Genomic DNA, 17,528 nt, shown 5'->3' on the forward strand with positions numbered 1-17,528 from the left:
TTTTGGTAAGGGTGCCCTTTCTTATCATTTTCAGTTAGAAAATAGCAATGGACACTCTGGAGGTGGGTGTGATTTTGGATAACAGATGTAGTCAAATGAAATTATATAAAAATCACATTTCTGGCTAACTGACCATGAAGTGATGAGCTACTTCCCTCTCCGCTTGACTCAAATTACCATGGGAACAGTCTGGAGCCTCTGAAAGGTGCTTCAGAGAAAATGCATCTGGCAGACTGTCCCTTCTGCCCCAGCCCTGATTTCACAGAGGACAGAGCTGGCTCCCTCACTCCTCCTTTTGTTTCTCCAAAGGCTCTCAGACCCACCTCTGGTGTCTATGCATTGGGACACTTTCAGGATCCTTTGGTAAAATTTGAGAGGCTAACATTCCAGCTCTGTCTGGACTCGGGGTGGAAGGATAGCCTGATTCCAATGCTTTAGCATCGAAGAGTCCAAGTAACTCTTGCCTGGAACCTTTATTAAAATAAAGGCCCTTCCTCCTGCCTAACCTTCAATTTCCCCTCTCTTCTCCTTGATACTTAGCACAAGGCCAGTGCCCCTTGGGAAGAAATACCAGAGGCCAGAAGAGCTGGGGCCAACCAGCCTGTGCCACAGGAACACCCCATACTCAAGGTACCTAGATGGAGCCTTCCTGTCTTTACACCACATCCCACTCCAGACCTACACAAGCAGAGACTATGCTCATTCTCCTCTCAACACACCACTACCACGCTGAGTATTTTCTACCAATACCAATCAATGTATGTGAACACATAGCCCTTGCTCATACGAGATCATACCTAGTCACTTGGAGACATTTTTATCTCACTCCCAATTCTACATTTACAGACTTCACTGGTGGACACTCTGTCCTCCCCACCCAATCATAGAAGACTGAGGTTGACACATGCTGATTGCACAAGGCTCTCTGTTCTCTGTGAAGGTGTTGAGGCCTTGGTTGGTTGTGATCAACAACGCTTGTCCATGGCTCAGTAACCACTGGGAGGCTCCAGAAGGGACCCTGCAAGGACTATGGGTTGTCTACACCTTTCCATTGCTCAGGGTCCCTGGGTCTCCCTGTCCTTTGTTAGGTCCCTTTCCTGGTAGCTATCATATCCTTCCTCCCAGGTAGACCTTACCAAGGCAGGGTCTCAGTTCTGTCTACACACTGTGTGCCAACAACTACCAAATCACTTGGTTGCAAATCTCTGCTGCCATCTATTTTTGGGGGGGGGGCATGTGTGAGAATTTAAGCTGACACTTTTTCTCCCTCTCTCATGCTGGGGACCTTAAGATGAATATTCTTTGAACCAAACTGGACAATTCCTTGTCCCTGTCCCCTACCCCCTTCTCTCTGTCAAACAAGGCATACATCTTCAGATATGTGGCTCCAGTAAGCTAGGTAGAAGAGGAGCTGGGGCTCCCATTGGGTCTTGAAATATATCTTCCTTCATGTACCCCAGAACAGAACTCCTGAGCAGCCCCTGAAAGACCCAACAGGTTTTCTCAGGGACAGGACAGCTGTTTTTGATCAGAGTCTCTACTGTTTTCACTTGCTTGGTAAGTTAATAAGCCTTCGTCTTTCCTTTCTTGACAACCCTGCTCTTGTTGTAAATTGGCAATGAGTCCAAAGATGGAGCTTTCGGTGGCAACTGGAAACCTCTGTGCATTTACAGCTCACTGACGTGTTTCTTTCAGTCTCTGGGCATAAAGTCTGCAGTGAGCAGCCCAGGCTGCGCTCCCCTACGCTGGAGGAGACAAAAACATGGCTGTGCTTTCATCCCTCTTCAGACTTACGTAACAATGCGAAGATTGTGAGACTGGCCACCAAGTAAGTATAGGTCTATCTGTCCTGTTCATGTTTAAGTAATAACAATGACAAACATTAATTAATTGTTTAATGTACATAGAGTACTGTTTAACATGCTCCATGTGTTCTTAACTCGTTTACTTTTCATGATACCTGAAAGGGGCAGGGTAATCATAATAACTAAGGCTTATTTTACATTGGCCATTGCTCTTTTGCAGAGGAGGAAAGTTGGAGAACTGAGAGGTTAAGTAACTTGCCTAAGGTCAAGGGTTGCGATGTAAGGTTGGGAGGGGACATTCTTCCAGGTAATGGGGCTTCAGAACCTTAGGGACTCACCTATAGGTGACCTCTAACAGTGACCAAGAGTCTGTGTAGAAAAGTGACTCCAGGGCGGATGTGGGATCTGCTGTGTGACTCACTTCCTCACGGCTGCTGTGTGGTCCATTTCCTCCCTTTCTTTTCTGGGGCTGGAGCCTCTGATCAGCAGTGGAGGGTTGGAAATGAAAGACGCTGTATAATGGTAATTCTACTGTGTGAATAGGCACAAGACAAGTAGTTTTTGGTTGGCATTTCTTTTGTTTTAAGACTTTTTTGTTGTTATTCTTATAAAGGTGGTGTACAGAGGGGTTATAATAACAAAAGTCAGGTAATGAGTACATTTCTTTTTGAACCATGTCACCCCTTCCCTTGTTGTCTCCCAGTTTTTCCATCTCACCTTCACCCATAAGTTGTACAGTTAATTTTCAACATAGTGTCCAGTATCACTGGTGCATTTGTTCACCCTTTCTCCCTCCATTTCCATGCCTCCTCTTATACTCCCAAAGACATATAAATGAACAAACAACAAAAAGAAAAGAAGAGAAAGACAGCCAAGAAGAATAAAAAAAACCCCTCTTGTTTCCATTTCCTGGAGTTCATTTGATAAGTATTTTTGTATGATCAGATGCACTAAACATTGTGCCTTTTTTTCACTGTTTGAAATAATTGCGTTTATTAAAAAATATGGAACACTTCGCGAATTTGCGGGTCATCCTTGCGCAGGGGCCATGCTAGTCTTCTCTGTATTGTTCCAATTTTAGTATATGTGCTGCTGAAGCAAATATGACATTGTGCCTTTCTGTCCTCTATTTTGGCATTTCTTTTCCCTACTTTCTGAGGCATGTTGTCTAGCACAGATGCACATACCTATTGCATGAGGTATGAAGCCTTCTCAAAATGGAGAAATGGGTCCATTTCCATTTTCTCTCTTAATAATTCATAAACAGATACAGAGTTAGAACGCAGTAGAACTCTTTGGTGAGAATTCCTCCTTTCTTGCCTCAGATGCAGTGAATGCCTGGCTGGTCCAAGCATTCTCCTTCAGGCGAGGCCCAGGGCCGACAGTGTGGATGTTGGGCAGAGCGTCATTCATTTCTGTCTTTCCACTTCCATTTACTGCCTACTGAAAGCAGCCTCTGAATGGATCTTGGAAACATGCCCTACCCTACTCAGGTTCTATGACAGAGCTGTGTTGTTTGTCCCACCCTGTACCCTGACAGTGGTGGGGTAGAAAATGAGCACAACCTAGACAAGCCACAAATCCACAGGATTTTCTCAGAACTGATCATGGTGTCTTAGTCCTGTCCGGACAGCTCTAACACAATACCACACACTGAGTGACTTATAAACAATGGAAGCTTGTTTCATACTTTTCTGGGGACTGTCATTCTGAGGTCAAAGCACCAGTGGATTTAGTGTTTGGCAAGGGCTCTCTTCTAGTGTGTAGACAACCATCCTTGCTGTGTCTCCTGAAGTAGGGAGGGGAAGAAATTTCCCTGGTCTCTTTTATAAGAAGTACGTTTGCCTTGTTCATGAGGATTCCACTCTTCTGATCTCACTTCCCAGAAAACTCCAGCTCTGGGATATGAGCCTCTAACATATAAATATGGCAAATTACAGGGGTCCAAACACTGAGATTACAGCATGTAGCAATAGAGCCAAGCCAATGAAATTCAGTTCTGAATCTGTAATGGAACAATTAAAAAGAGAAGTGCTTTTCCTGGTGCGATAACTGGTAACGTAAGGTGAAAATTTGGAGTGTTGGCAGCCATCTTCACTACATAAGGTAAGTGCTGGATTTAGAACAGGAAATAACCAGATTTAGTCCTAAAGTCTGCAACCAAGCCTCCCCAGATGTGTCTGAATTTGCTTACATCTCTCAGTTGTGGCAATCTGTAAGCCATTCTCTGGCTAAGCCAGTTGGAAGTGGATTTCTGACACATGGAACTGATAAAGTTCTAAGCAGGCTATTAAACACAACATTGCCTTATACTCACTATGCAGCTTCTTAGTTCCCCTGGTTTTACGTCTGTAAAATGAGAGCAGTGTTTTCTACCTCACGAGTGGACTGAAATAATTTGAGTCTTATGTAAAGCGTTGGCCAGTGGGTGGGGGGGTCTACAAGTTCTATCCTTCTTCCTCCATTCCAAATATAAAATTCAAATCTGGATCCAAGAGGCACAACATGTGGCAAGAATGAAGAGAAGTCATAAATGTGTAACAGAGTGCCACCTTGTATCAAGAAACAGAACATACGAAGAGTTTAGAGACTAAGAATCATAACTCTCAGACTCATGGTCAGAAAATTAGCAAGCCTGTTGGGCTCTCTTGAGACGCTTACAACCTAAAAGCAGAAGTGGAATGTTTTTATCCCGTAAAGTTACCCTATAAAAGTCCTTTAAATAGCTGCCAGTGAACTTTTCCTACAGAGTGGGAAAAATATGTCAGAAGGTGATTGAAGTGGGGAGTAATTAGTGAGAAACTCCTGACTTGTCTTCAACTCCTCCCCCTCCCTCCTTCTTTCCTTCCTTCCCTCCTTCCTTCCTTCCTTCCTTCCTTCCTTCCTTCCTTCCTTCCTTCCTTCCCATATCTCCTCCTTTCCCTCTTCCTTGTACTATTTCGTCTTTCCTTCCCTCACTCTTCATCCTTTGCTTTTGTCTAGGTTCTTTTTGCCTTCAACTTTTAAAATTATAATTAAAACTCTGCAGTTTCCTTGTTGATCCTTGTATGATCCATCAATTTATGAGACGCTCATAAATGACTCTCACAGTTATTATATCTGGCTCTATCTGTCCCTTTACATTCAGGAATGTTTGTTTGAGAAAATAGAGGCACTAACTTTGGTGCATATACCTTTGCAACTATTTTATGTACTCAGTGGGCTTTTAATCTTTACTAGTATGCAGTAACTTTTTTTTAAAAAATCACTTACCACTTACTTGGCTTAAAGTGTGCTTTGTGTATAACTACTCTTGCTCTTATATTCCATCTTCTAGGGATGTGATTTACATTCTTTCTCAGTTTCTGAGTGTCTTTGTCAATAAGGTGAGTTTTTTTCCACACAGCAAGTAGTTGTATTTTTTTTTTTTTTGCCAGTCCTGGGCTTGAGCTCAGGGCCTGAGCACTTCCTTGGACTTTCTCAAGGCTAGAGCTCTACCACTTGAGCCTCAGCACCACTTCTGGCTTTTTTCTATGTACGTGGTACCAAGGAATTGAACCCCGGTCTTCATGCATGCTAGGCAAGCACTTTAACCACTCAGCCAAACTCCTGGCCCTGTATCTTATTTATTTATTTATTTAATTAATTTATTTTTTGCCAGTCCTGAGGCTTGAGCTCAGGGCTTGAGCACTGTCCTCAGACTTCCTCAAGGCTAGAGCTCTACCACTTGAGCCTCAGCATCACTTCTGGCTTTTTTCTATGTACGTGGTCTGAGGAATCAAACCCAGGCCTTCGTGCATGCTAGGCAAGCACTCTACCACTAGGCCAAACTCCCGGCCTCAATTCTTTTTTAAATCCATTTAGCCAGTTTGCATCTGTTAAAGGCTGAAACCATTGATATGTAGGGGGTTTGCTGCTTTACTGAGGTAGTAATGTTTAGGTCTTTCCTTATTCTCACTTATGAGTTCTATTTGTAGAATTTACTCTTTTCTGAGCTCTCATGCTTATGTATATTTTTTCTTTGTCTTTGATGTGTTGTATTCCTTTAAGGATTTTCTGCAATGCTGATTCGGAGATAATGAACTGCTTTAGATAAATGCTTATCATTGACGTTCTTTATTTTGCCTTCAATTCTAAAAGGTAATTTTCCTGGATGCAGTACTTTTAGTTGACAGATACTTTGTTTTAGGGCTTGAGATAAATTAATCCATACTCTCCTGACCTTTAGAGTTTCTGCTCAGAGTCTGCTGTTATTCTGATGAGCTTTCCTTTGTAAATAACATGTATGTCAACTCTTACAGCTTTCCCTATTTATTTTGTCATCTTGGATGTTAACAATGAAACAGAGAAGTTCTTTTCTGATCATGTCTATTTGGGATTCTGAATGAGCTCCTGTACTTGGATGTCCATTTATTTCCCTACATTTGTAGAGTTTCTGCTATAGTTCTGTTGAATTGTTTTCTATATCTTTAGCTTGCACTTCTGTTTTCTTGTCTATACCATATATTTATAAGTTTGGCCTCTTGGTTATGTCTCATTATTTGGATATTGTGTTCCTGATTTTTTCGTCCATTCTGGGGCTTGAACTCAGGGCCTGGGCACTGTCCTTGGGCTCTCTCAAAGCTAGAGTTCTATCCTTTGAGCCATGATAACATGTTAGGCTTTCTTCTATATATGTGGTACTGAGGAATCAAACCTGGGTCTTCGCACATGCTAGGCAAGCACTCTATCACTAGGCCAAACTCTCGGCCCCAAGTGTTCCTGATTTTTTTAAATTGCTTTTTTAATGTAATAATTTTTCAACCTTGTCTTTAATCCTTGGTAACCTTTCTTCTAGTCTGTAGGTGATGTTTCCTATTGAGTTTATTTGATTTGTGGAGCTTTTCTTTCTTTCTTTCTTTTCAGAATCTCTTGGTTGAATTTTTCACTCACATTGTTGTATTTGTTATTTAAGTTTTGAATTAATTTCTTTACTTCTTATATTTATTTAAATTTTCATTCAGGATGTTCATTATTTTATATAATGGACTTTTAAATTTCTTTCCCATATCTTTGGAGTCACCTATTGAAGTTAAGAACTTAGAGGAGTTATAGTACCATGCTGCTTCAATGTTGCAATTTATACCTCTCTTGGTTTTACATGGGAATCATGATAGTGAGCAGCCATCTCTTGAGAGATAAGTGCCCAGTAGAGAAACTAATGACCATAACAACATCCTAACAAACAAAATCTAAAAATACAGTATAACTCAGTCAAAACCATCTCTAACCATAGAAAAGGAAATGATTCAAGTAACATAGTATTAACAGTGAATTTAAAAATGAATAAATGGGCATGGAACTTTCTCTGGTGGCATTTTGTGGGTGAGTGTTAGGGCTCTTTGTTTGTTCCTGAGACCAGATACACTGAGAGAAAGATGCAGTTATCTTATTGAGTAATTGAGATTTGATGCAGTCAAAAGAATCAAAAAGCAACTTCCTAGCCTACCCTAAAACAGTCTTTACTCAAGCACTCCGCAAGCCACAGGTCCTGACTCCCAATGGCAGCAGTAATTGTAATAATCATGTGTGAAGCCACTACATCAACCATACCTTGTTATTTGATGTTCTTTATAGCCCTGTTAGCCAGACAGTCTTATTCTAAGTTTGCATACTATAAAACAGGGTTAGAGGGGTTTATTCACTTGCTTATATTCAGTGCTAACAAGGGTAGAATTGGGTCTGAATTCATGTCTGTTTAATCCCCAAGTCTTCCATGTTCAAAGACTGCTTCATAACATTTCTCCAGTTTCTTCTCATGATTGCCAGCAGCTGATGAAACGGACAGGAAAGTCATTATATTAGTTAAAGCAAACAAATCCCATGTTTGTCAGAAATTATAGCTTTCCTTTTCCCAGTGGAATTTTCTTCATCATCCTATGAAGTCTTTCTAAAAAAAAAATGAACCAGAGGCTAGTGGCTCATACCTATAACTACAACATGATATCTGTAATCCTAGCTATTCAGGTGGCTGAGATCTGAGGATTGCAGTTGAAAGACAGCTCAGGTAGGAAAGCCCATGACACTCTTATCTCCAAATAACCACCCAGAAAAAAACTGGAGTGTGGCTGAAGTGGTAGAGTACTAGCCTTGAGTACAAAAGCTCAGGGACAGCACATAGGCCCTGAGTTTCAAACCCAGGATCAGCACCAAAACACACATGTGCACACACACACACACACACACACACACACCCCAAATGGGACTAAAGACATTTTCTCAGTAAAGATTTTTCCTTTGATCCTAAGTGATCAGACATATGCAAAGGGCCAACTTTGCTGAAACTTCACCAATTATCTTACAAAACAGAGGCAGGATATGGCTGAGATGGATGACTTTTTGTTTGTTATGTTTTCTGGATAAGCACAACAGCAATCCAGGTACTACGTTGTGGATTTAAACAAAATGCTTGTCAGGTTGGCAAACTATTTGTGACAAAACTAAAGCCGAGCAGAAAAAAAACCTTACAGATTAAAACAGGTGCTGACCTTTAGCCTTTGGTCCCTGGCTCTGCTCCTCTCATCTGAGTGCTTCTGCAATCAATCTTTTTGCATAATCACTTTAGAGGCAGGCTGCATTGCAGTAACTATCCCCCTTTCTCACACATGCATGCTCTCCTACCTCATGTTTCCTGAATTATAGAACAGAGAACAATGGGCCTGTAATTCATCGTTTATTGTTTATTTACATTTTCGTGAGAACATTTTTAAGAGAGAAAGCAACATAGAAGAGGGAAAGATATTTATAGAACTGCATAGAGATTCAGAGCTATTAATAAAACCTACACCTTACCAAGGGCTGTTGTTGTCTCCGAATTGCTTAGTAAACAAAGCAAACCAAGCTTGCCATGTGTATAATGAGAGAGAGAGAGAGAAAGAGAGAGAGAGAGAGAGAGAGAGAGAGAGAGAGAGAGAGAGAGAACTTGTTACTATCAAATCTCCAACTCACAGAGTCACATTTATAGAGCACATTCCTACAACAGCCTCATTCCTGAACACTGAATATTTGATTATGGAAAACTTCTCAAAAGTGCGAATTTATCTTCTTTTCATCCGTAAGGAAATAGGAATGTAAACATGAAGAAGCTTGTCTGAGGTCAGTCAACTAAAGAGGATACGATTCCAACTCACACCTGTTAGACACAAAGCCATGCCTGGTGCAGTTTTAACTCTCAATGAAACATGGCAGCGAGAAGTCTAAAAGTCATGATAGAAATCAAGATTCTGCTTCTCTCATTGTGAGTGCTCTTCATTGGGTAAAACAGTTTAGAGGGCTCCATGCTCTCATCTCTAAAAGTAGAGCCTATTGGAGGCTTCCAGTTCAGCCCATGACTATCAGTCTTACGTGTTCCCCAAACCAAAAATACCCTTGGAAAGAACAGTAGAACAATGCTCTTGGCCATTGTCCAAAGACAACACAAGGTATGTGGCCCCTGAGGGAAGAATAAATGAAACAATTTTGCATTTATTACATAAGTACAGTGCCTGAAAGCACAGTTTAGATAGTAACATAAAGTGGAGCTGGAAAAGAGAGCAGTGTTCTCAATGGACGTAGTAAAAATACTAGTTTCAGTGTTGAAGGGGGCAGCAGGAATTGGAGAGGGAAGAGACCAAAGAAGAAACTGTACAAGGATAGAAACCCTAGAAATCTGCATGGTGGGCTAGCTGGATCTGTGCTACACAAGAATGGGGGAAATTCCACAGGCCTATTAGACAACAAATTTGGGGGCTGAGAGGTGAGTGGAGAGAGGGAGGGAGGGTGGAGGGAGAGAGAAAAATATAATCCTAGAGAAGGGCGGAAGAGTGGAGTTAGAAGACAGGATGTCTTAAAAATCTGCCATGTATTTACTCAGGAATTACTAGTACTAGTATTATTTGCTAATACCAAGGTCTGATTTCAGGGCATCCTGCTTGCAGTTGTCTCTCTAGCATTTGAATCATACCTGTGCTTCCACATTTTGCTGATTAACTGGAGATAGAGTCTTGAGAGCTTTTCTTCATCTGCAGGTACTGAGTAGCTAGGATTTTAGTCATATACCATCGGCATCCAGTTTATTCAAGGATTTATAACAAAAATGTGAATAGTGTACGTGAATGGTTGGGACTTTCAGCAGAAAGTGATATAATTTTTATCACTTTATGTTATTGTTATATGGGGGTGTAAAGAGGGATTATAATATCATGAGTCAGAGTCAAGTATTGAGTACATTTCCCTGTTTTTTTTTTGTTTGTTTGTTTTTTGGTCAGTGGTAAGCCTTGAACTCTAGGCCTAGGTGCTGTCCCTGAGCTCTTTAGCTTAAGGCTAGTGCTCTACCACATTGAGCCACACCACCACTGTATATTTTCTTTTGTGCAGTGTCTTCTATTCCTACATTTGATGTAAAATTTTAAGATGTGTAGAACTGAGGTTTCAGAAAGAAACATAAGAATTATTAAAACAAAAATTGTGACCACAAAATGGCAAAATGTTTTCCAAATTTTATTTACTAAGACCCTGTAGGGCTCTTAGTAAAATTTCTGAACATTAGATAGAGGAAAAAAATGTTAAATCATGCAAAAAGGAAAGCCATCTTGTATATATGAAAATGATTTAAAAATACTAAAATGTAAAATGAATCTCGGAGGTACTAAAAGGAAAAATATCAATTTAGAATTATATTTCTAGAAATTATATCTTCAAAAAAATTGAAGTGTCACTAAGATACTTCAAGCTAAACAGAAACCAAGGAATATTGTCAGCATACTGTATCACCAGAAGTATTAAAGGAAGTTCATTTGACTGAAGAAAAATAGAAGCAGATGAGAGCTCGAATGCACATGAAGGAAAGGAGAGAGATGGAATGAAGCATTTCTGTTCTTTAATTTCTTTAAAGACATTCAACCATCTAAAATATTGAGACTGTATAGTGTAGTTCATAGCATTTTTAAAATTAAAACTTAAGAAAAGCACTACAAAGACAAACAGAAATTAATGAAAGAGTTATTATTCTTGTAAGATTTTTACATGAAATATGATAGTAAATAAAAATAGACCATTGGTAAGTTAGTATACATTTCAATCTTTAAAACAACCACTAAAACCCCAGTTAATTATTCAATTAATTATTCAATTAACTAAAAGAATTAAGAAGTAAAATTAAAATTTATTCAGTTAATTAAAAGAAGAGAAAAAAGGCAAAGAAGGAGCAAAGAACAGATAACATGGATAGAAAATAAATATCAAAGTTAAACATTTTAATTAAAGAGTAGCTTGTCAGACTGCTTACAAAGGCAAGATTCATTTCTCTGCTCTTTACTAGACACACATCTTAAAAATAAAGACACAGCTGGGCACCAGTGGCACATGCTTGTAATCTAAGCTACTCAGGAGGCTGATATCTGAAGATCATGGTTCAAAGCCAGTCCAGGCAGGAAAGTCTGTGAGATTTTTATCAGCAAAAAGCTAGAAGTGAGACTGTTTCTCAAATGGTAGAGAAGTGGCTTGAGTTAAAAAAAAGCTAAGGAATAGTGTCCATACCCTGAATTCATGCCCCAGGATTGGCACACACAAAAAAATAACAGCAACACAGGAATAGAAAAGTTTAAAGCAAAAGGTACATCCTGCTATTGATAATTACAGAAAAGCATGATTACATGTATGAATACATAAAGGTAAACCTCAAGGAATATGACCAGAGATAAAGAGGGATATTTTCTAATCATCCCAGAGACAGTTCATTAAGAAGACTCTCAAATCCTGTTTGTGTGTATGTTAGTACCAGTCAGCTCTCCTTTGCTGTGACAAAATGACTGAAAGGAAAGGTTAATTTGGGCTTTTGGTGACAAAGATTTCCATTGGTGAGTATGTGGCTCACTTGTTTCTGGTCTGTGGTGGCAGTGAACTTTGTGGAGGACAGCATGGGGTAGAATACAACCGCTGGCCTCTTTGTGGCTGGAAGGCAGAGTGATAACAGATGTCCCCTTCAACCCACCCGCACAGGACAGTCTTCCCAAGGTTGCACTGTCTCTCTCAAATTGTAACACAGCAGTAATAATGCCTTAATAAAAAGTAACCAAACACATTCAGATAAAGAGTGGATAGGATTACCAACAAGAGAATGACAAATCTATGGTTAGATATATTTACACTCCTTGGAGTGATTCGCAGGAGAAATGGACATATTTCTCAATACAAATATTTGAGCCAATTAATTGGCATTCATAGAAGACAATATTCAGCCTCACACACATTTACTTCAAGAATACTTGGAACACTCATCAAAATGAATGGTATAAAGGAGCATTTAAAAAGTCTCAGGTGCTGGCAACATGGCTCAAGGGTCAGAATCCCTACCTAAAAAGCACAAGGTCCTGAGTTCAAATCCCAGTAGCACACACACACACACACACACACACACACACACACACACACACACACACACATCATCATCATCATCATAGCTGGGTGTGGTGATAGTGCCTAACAATTTCAGCTTCTAAGGAGGCAGAGATGGGGAGGATCACTGCTTATAGCCATCCTCGAAATTACATTAAAAAATACATGAATAAATAAATAAATAAAAGAGCATCAGTAAAGCAAAAAAAAAAAAAAAAGCCATCCTCGAGCAAGGCAAATGTTAGTGAAACCCTCATCTCAATTAGGAAGTCTGGTGAGGCAGGAGTATCCAGATCCAGGCTGCCCTGAGCAAACACTCGAGTTCCTACCTGAAAAGTCACTGAAGAAAAAAAGGCCCAGAATCGTAACTGCTGAGTAAAGAAACTGCTGCTCCCAGCAAGAGTGGGGCTCAGAGTTAAACATCAGTGCTGCCAAAATGTTAATACTAGTAAAATGAAAACGAAGGGTGTTGGAGTACTCTCTTTGCTTTCATCGGTGATCCAAGGGATAGCCTTCCTGATTCTAGCTCTCCTCCTGCATCTTCCCCTTGGCTTCCCGTTGCACATCTATGTCTATCATCCTCTTCTTAGGACACTAGCCATAGTAGACTAAGTACCCATTCTACTCAAGTATAACCTTATCCCGACTAATTTCATCAGCAACAGCTCTCTTCACAAGTTGGGTCTCCATTCTGATGTTCTGGGAGGGACATACACTCTTGGAAGACATCATCCAGTCCACTGTAGCCAGTAATTTTACTATTTCCATGTAGAGTCCAGGGCTGGGTGGCTCACCAGAGAAAGCAATGTTGAGGCTGGTGCTGAGGCTCTGGTAGAAGCTAGCCATACATTTCAAGGTATTCTCAGATCCTTCCAAGATGGTTTAGCGTTTAAGTGCTGCTGTGAAGCTTCAGTCTGAGGAGCTATTTTAGAGGAAAGCATTCTGTCCGTATTAAGGTAGCTACCCAGGAAGCCTGCTGGAAGAGGAAACATCTTTTCAAGCTGGAATCCACTCCCAGGAATTCTGTAAAGTAGAGAGTTACTGGAAGAGCAGGTGAGAGTGATGGTGGGCATATTACCAGCTATAGAAGAAAGACCATTTAGAAGAGGCCCAAGAAGGCACAGGGGTTCAGAGAGATGTGCATGGAAGCTGTTTGACACAGTGGAGAAGGATGGATCCCATCAAGGAATACTGACCTGCCAAATAGACCACACACTCCCTGGCCAAATTTAATAAAATATCTAAGTCCTTATTTTCAAGTAAGTAAATGAGGAGAATGGAGCTACAGAAATGGAGCTCTGTAAAATGTGATTTGTTCTCCTTGAGCCCAAATGGGGAGAAAGTGGCTAAGAGTCGAGAATCACTGATGAACAACTCACCCTGGACTTGCATTTTCGGGATGTACAATTCACATACTTTCTAATTTCTAAATCACAATGTTCTGGGTCAGGCAGGAGAGCCAAGTCTGATGCTAAGAGCTGTGATGTATAAATCCAAACATAACTTGTTGTTGGGAATAGAGAAAATTCGAGCGCAAATTCATTTTCATTCATTTTGTAAAATTTTCTACCAACAAGGGTGTATCCACTCATGGCTTAGTCTCCCACTCTCAGACTCGGTTGTTGTTGTGTGTGTGTGTGTGTGTGTGTGTGTGTACACGTGTGCACGTGCCAGTAGGAAACTGAACTTAGGGCCTAGGTGTTGTCCCTTAGTGGTAGAGCTGATGTTGTGTTCTACCACTTCCAGCTTTTTGCTGGCTACTTGAGGATAAGAGTCTCATGGAGTTTCCTGCCCAGGTTGACTTCAAGCCTCAGTCCTTAGATCTTAGTTCTCTGAGTAGCTAGAATTAAAGGTATGAGACACCATTGCCTGGCTAGAATGTGCTTTGAAGGTTCAACTGTCCTGGTTTCTTTTCTGAGGTCTGAAGTTCCAAGATGCTCTTATGTCTCAGAGAGGCTGAGTCTCTGAAACTCTCCCTTCTTGTACAGGCTCTCAAGGTCTAGCCATGGTCAGGTAAGACCAGTGACTATGTGCCCTGTATTCATCTATTCCATTATTGTGACAGAATACCTGAGAAAAACAACTTAAAGAGGAAGAAAGACTTGTTGGACTCACAATTTAAGAGGTTTCAGTTCCTGGTAAGAAAAGAAAAAGAGCAGAAAGGATAAAACGCAGCAGACCAACAGGCTTTATTTGAGAGAAAAACCCGGGAAGGGTGATCAAGTCTCCTGCAACCAGGCTTCTGGGGAAATGGTACCCCCACCCCTTACAAGTAGGGTTCCTTTAAATATTAGGCAGGAAAAGTGAAGTGTTTGTGGGGGGAAATAGGGATGACCTGGAAGCTGGTTGGCGAGCAATATTATTTTGACTGGGGAGTTTCAAAGTCTCAACAGCATCTGTGTCAGATGGCAGACGTGGCCTTGGTTTTAGGTTTTTTTTCTCCAAAACCACAGGGTGTGTCTGTTTAGGGGAGTGGAGAAGAGAGATGATGGGAGGGGAGGGTTGCCAGCATATACAGTCCTAAGACATAGCTGTCAGGGGGAAAGGTGAGTGCTTTCAGTTTAAGTCACTTTCCATCAGGCTTGTCCTTATTTGTGGGTCTGTGGGGAGGCTGAACATCACAGCAAAAAGAACTCAGTGAAGCAGAGCTGCTCACCTCTCGGGGGGGCAGGAAGCACGGTCTATTATTATTTAACGAAAGCCCCTTCCTACAAATCCATTAAGCTATAGATTCATAAATGGAGTAATCCATTCTTGGGGTCGAGATGTCTTGATCCAATCACCTGCTAAAAGCCCTATCTCTGAACATTGATGCCTTTGGGGATCAAGCCATCAACATAGGAGTTTTGAAGAAACTTTAAGATCTACATGATAATATTCTTTGGGCCGGGAGCTTAGCCTAGTGGTAGAGTGCTTGCTTAGCGTTCACAAAGACCCAGATTCAATTCATTGGTACCACATACATAAAAAGCCAGAAGTGGTGCTGAGGCTCAAGTGGTAGAGCTCTAGCCTTGAGAAAGTCCAAGGACAGTGCTCAGGCCCTGAGCTCAAGTCCAGGACTGGCAAATATATGTATATATATATATATATATGTATTCTTTATGCCCTTTAACTTTACAGCATTGTGGCCAGGCAGAGTGGAGGTGCAGGTTGATTATAGCTACAGCAAAGCAGTAGGATCAAGAACAATAACAACAACAATATAGCAACCATGACATACAAACCCTCAGCTTATAATTTTAATTATGTTCTAAAATCTATGTGCCACTGATTGTATATAGAGAATCTCTTCTTGAATACTTTGTTAAACATGATATTTGAAATACGATGTAAAAATCAATGTTAATAAAAATCTTTTTTTAAAAAAAAAAAGACTAGCAATTACAGTTCCTTCTCCAGGCTCAATGTATGCTCAGAACTCTCCCAAGCATTTTCTATGATAGTCATCCCCCTCTCTTTATGGGACATGATTTAAGCTACCTGTGTGTGCCAGAATTCACAGACAACACTGAAGTCTGCATATGCTGATTTTTCCCCCTGTGTTTGTAAAGCTTAATTTTTTTCCTACACTGACAAAGTTTATCCTATAATGTAGACATAGTAAGAGGCTAACAACAATAACTAACAATAATATAGATTGATTACAATTAATAACACAGTTACAAAATTTCTGGCATTGTCACATTTAATCTTTGGGACCATAATTAAATAAAGTAAAGGGTATTTGAAAGGAAGGGCCACAATGAAAGTACCACAGGGATATGATAACCTGGATGGCTGCTAAATGATCAGTGGGGACTTAGTATATATTTATATATATATATATAAACATATATACATATATATGTGTGTGTGATATATATATATATATGTTTAACATCTGCATATTTAGCATTGAGACAGTGAACAAAGGGGTGAGTCATATTCCAGGTAGAGTGGAGTGACATAGGTGAGAAGTCACCACACTGCTCAAGATGGCACAGAATTTTGAACTTTGAAATTATTTTTGTACACTGGGATATGATCAGTTATACAGGATTCTAGATACTCACACAATGAGACCAAAAGAGAATACACCTGGCAGAGAAACACAAAGACACAATGCCAAAGGGACTTTTCATATTTATATAGAATAATACACATACTGAAATGAACTCCAAGATATGGAAACAAAAGACCTCTTTTTTGTTTTTAGTTTTTGATGATTCTGCTTTCTTTACCTTATGCATAGTGTATGAAAAAATATATGTATGTAAAAATATGCATTAGTAAACTCACTGGACACTGCTGAAAGTAAACTCTAAAACTCATGGGTAGAGACGGGAGAGAGGGAATGGGAGAGAGTGAGGGAAAAGAAGACACTGTATGAACGGAAATGTACTCATTACCTGACTCATAGAATTGTCATCCTTCTGCACATCATCGCTGTAATCACAATAAGGCAAATTAATAGTAATAAAAATACAACAAAATAATAAAAGGCTTTATTTTTAGAATTTTCCATTGGTTACTCTTTGGCTTTGGTGAGAGTAAAATCATGGGTAAAGATTGGGGGTGGACTCACTGTATGAATTCATTTCATATTCCACTCAACTTCTTGTGCTAGACAGTACATCATTCTCTTTTGTTTATTTGTTTATGTTTTGATTCTTTGGCTTTTTTTTTTTTAGCAGAACTCATACTCAGTAACTGATGAGTTTGCTCACTAGCTAGCACTCTACCAATTGGGCCATAACTCTAACCCATTATCCTCTTTATAGATGGAGAAACTGAGGAACAGGAAAGAGGCCAAAGCATTTTCTCATTAATTATTTTCTGTTTGTTTTTATATAAGAACTTCATTGTGACATTTACACACATATATACAATGTATCTCAATTTCACTCCTTTATCGCTGTCCCTCATCTAAAAACAATGTCATCAGGATTGCATTTTTATACATGCAAACAAAGTACTTCTTCTATATTTATCCTTATTTTCATTAATTACAGATAGATGGATAGATAGCTACATAGAGGATGAGTTAAAGTATGTCAAATGGGCATTCTAATGATTAAATCCCTTTCAAATCCTACATGTTTAGAGGATTCTTTTTTCTTGAGACTCTGGTTTGGGGTTATTAGATGATCTCATACTGTCCTAGGGAGGAGACAGGCTTAATCCATTTTGATATCTTGTAAGTAACATGCAAAGGCATGTCCCTATAACTACCATGGAAAGAGCTATTTGCTTCTGGGATCCACTCTGGCTTTCATGCAGTCCAGTAAGTAGAACACATCATGGCCATGACCAAGCAGCTGCTACATTTGCTATGACCACTGTCTCTATCTC

At 40.0% G+C, this 17,528-nt stretch overlaps 1 non-coding gene across 1 annotated transcript; it reads right to left on the reverse strand.

The window, feature by feature from the left end:
* Positions 1-2,803: 2,803 nt before the first annotated feature.
* On the reverse strand, positions 2,804-2,906 carry LOC150060335 (U6 spliceosomal RNA). Its single transcript, XR_016536337.1, has one exon. It is a non-coding gene; the product is annotated as a U6 spliceosomal RNA (small nuclear RNA).
* Positions 2,907-17,528: the final 14,622 nt, after the last annotated feature.

The sequence above is a fragment of the Megascapheus bottae genome, chromosome 7, assembly GCF_031878675.1.
Source record: "Megascapheus bottae isolate mThoBot1 chromosome 7, mThoBot2.hap1, whole genome shotgun sequence".
In the NCBI taxonomy this organism is placed as follows: domain Eukaryota; kingdom Metazoa; phylum Chordata; class Mammalia; order Rodentia; family Geomyidae; genus Megascapheus; species Megascapheus bottae.